This window comes from Zingiber officinale, chromosome 4A (genome assembly GCF_018446385.1).
Source record: "Zingiber officinale cultivar Zhangliang chromosome 4A, Zo_v1.1, whole genome shotgun sequence".
NCBI classification, from domain to species: Eukaryota; Viridiplantae; Streptophyta; class Magnoliopsida; order Zingiberales; family Zingiberaceae; genus Zingiber; species Zingiber officinale.
This window is the reverse complement of record NC_055992.1, coordinates 140,739,253-140,742,236: the sequence shown is the minus strand read 5'-3', so window position 1 is coordinate 140,742,236 and position 2,984 is coordinate 140,739,253.

The following is a 2,984-nucleotide window of genomic DNA, read 5'->3' as shown; positions in this document are numbered from 1 at the left end:
ACTCTTAGGGATGACTTCTCTAGTATTCTTGACTTTACCACTAGACCTAGGGTTTGTTCCATAACTATATGGAACTCTATGGTAAGAAATTACATCCTTCTTGGTTTTAGGTTTGTATCCCAAACCCTTATAACCATTGGATGACTTTGATACATCTAGACCTAGGTTTTGACTCTTGGACCCTTGTGTCATATTTGTGATTTTTCTAAGAGTCCTCTCTAATTTGTCAAGTCTTGACCTCAAGACTTGATTTTCCTTCCATAATTCTTCAACCTTAGGTTTTTCACTAAAACCTTAATTTTTCTTCTTCTTAGGCAAATACCTAGAATCCTTAGGGTTCTTGCCTAAATTCCTATTTACCTTTCTAAACCTAGGTTGAGAGGTTTTAGCATGATACACCATATGATTTTCCTTAACTTTATCATGCCTCCTATTTTCATGGTAAATAGCATTGAAATGATATAAATTAAAACTATCATACTTTTTACCATTATTCAAGAGAGTAGGCTCAATAAATGATACCTTCCTTTTTCCTTTGGAGGCTCCCCCTTGAATTGAGCTTCCTCCTTGAGCCTTGACCACCTTCTTCCCCTTAGGGCATTGACTTCGGTAATGTCCTCTTTGATTGCAAGAGAAGCACACAATGTGCTCCTTGCTCTTTTTTGTTCCGGGGATGGTCTCCTTGGGCTTCTCCTTGCCCTTGGGTGCCACTTGACCCTTTTTCTTGGCCAAGTTGGGACACTTGCTCTTGTAGTGCCCATTCTCCCTACACTCAAAACATATAATATGATTTTTATTATTAATTGAACTATTTATACCTTCTTGTGTAGGGGTGACACTTGGTCCTCTATGTGATGTGGATGTAGAGGCTTCCTCTTGATCCGATAGTGATGCTCCTCCATTAGATTTGACTTGACTTGTGGAGGTGGAAGCTACTTCATCCTCTTCTCCTCTTGACCCGGATGTGGAGGCTTCTTCTTGCTCCGGTGTCAATGATCTACACTCCCCCTCAATCATAGAGGTGGAGTCTTCTTCTTCTTCATCCTCTTGTACATGAAACAAGGAATATGCTCCTTCCTTGCTCTTTTGGTTGCATTCCTTTGAGGATGAAGCTTCTTGGACTTCTTCTTCGGAAGTTGAGCATCTCTCAACTTCGGAATTCTCCTCCTCTTGGTCTTCTTCCAATGAGTCACCCTCTTTGGATTTTTCTTGGATTGGTATAGTGGAGGGGATCTTATGAATTGATGCCAACTTGCTCCAAAACGATTAGTGACCTTCCTTGAATTCTCCAGTTTGAGCCAAAATGTGGCTAGGCAATAAGTTGACCAAAAGCTTGGTCACTTTATCATTTGCCTCGCTCCTTTGAATATGCTCTTTGCTCCATTTGCTTTTCTTGAGGACTTTTCCCTTCGAGTTTCTTGGAGCCTCGAAGCCTTCCATTAGAGCAAACCATTGCTCTATCTCCACCATCAAGAAATTTTCGATCCTTGATCTCCAAAGATCGAAGTTTGTCATTGTGAATGGTGGAGGCACCTGTGTGTCAAATCCAAGTCCATCTTGGAATTGCATCTTGAAGTTGAGCTTCTTGAATTCTTTAACTTTGATACTTTGCTCCAACTTATTCACCCTCTAGCTTTGCTTGTTTTGTTTGCCCCTTCCGGCGATGATTCCGGTGAAGAGCGACCTCGCTCTGATACCACTCGTTGGGACCAAAATATAGCTAGAGGGGGGGGGGGGGTCAATAGCTCGTCGTGTGCTTCGTGGTCGGCATTGCTTGTTTCTTTAAAGATGTGCAGCGAAAATACTAAGAAACAAAATACAACAACGCTAACAAATGGATTTTACTTGGTATCCACCTCACAAGAGGTGACTAGTCCAAGGATCCACGCACACACACACACACCTCCACTAATAAACACTCCTTTTCGGTAACTACCGAAGGCGAAGAAGCCCTACAAGTTCACACTACAAGAAGAAAGGGAAAGGATACACAAATACAAGCAAAAGCTTACAATGAGTATAGAAAACCCTAACCCTAGCCTTCTTCTTCAGCTGTAGATCCGCCTTTTGACTTGGAAAACCTCCAAGAACCTTCAAGAACTGGCGATCTGAACTATGTGGAGAAGCTGTGGAGTTGCTGTGAAGATCTGAAATGAATGCCGTAAACTCTACCGAAAGAATCAAGCGCCTGCAGCTAAATACGACGCCAACGGTCGGATCCCGATCGATTGGAATGCTCCCAATCGATCGGGGAGGCTTTGGATCGATCGGTTGATCGATCCAAAGCGCCTCTGTGCTCTGTGGGAAATGCCCCAATTGATCAGCCAATCGATCCGGCCTTTATCGCGTAAAAACGCGCCACCCCAATCGATCTACTGATCGATTGGGGTCTCTGGATCGATCCACTGATCGATCCAGAGGCGTTTTGTGCGCTCTACGACTTGCCCACTCGAGGCTCGTCGCGGGGACCTTCCCAATCGATCGGCCGATCGATTGGGCATCAGCCAATCGATCGGCTGATCGATCCAGACTTGATTTTTGCCCAAAACCAAGTCCCAAGCTCCCAAACCAACATCCGGTCAATCCATGACCTGTTGGTTCATCATGCCTAGCATCCGGTCACCCTTGACCTGCTAGGACTCCCTCACCAAGTGTCCGGTCAATCCCTTTGACCCACTTGGACTTTTTCTCATCGTGCCAAGTATCCGGTCACTCCCTTGACCTACTTCGACTTTTCCCTTCTTGCCAAGTATCTGGTCAATTCCTTTGACATACTTGGACTTTCACAAGATGTCTGGTCAACCTTGACCCATCTGGATTTCCCCGTGCCTGGCTTCACTCACCAGGACTTCCCTTTTGCCTAACTTCACTCACTAGGACTTTTCTTCTGTCTGACTTCACTCACCAGGTCTTTCACTTCTACCTGGCTTCACTCACCAGGTCTTTCACTTCTGCCTGGCTCCACTTACCAGGACTTTCACCTA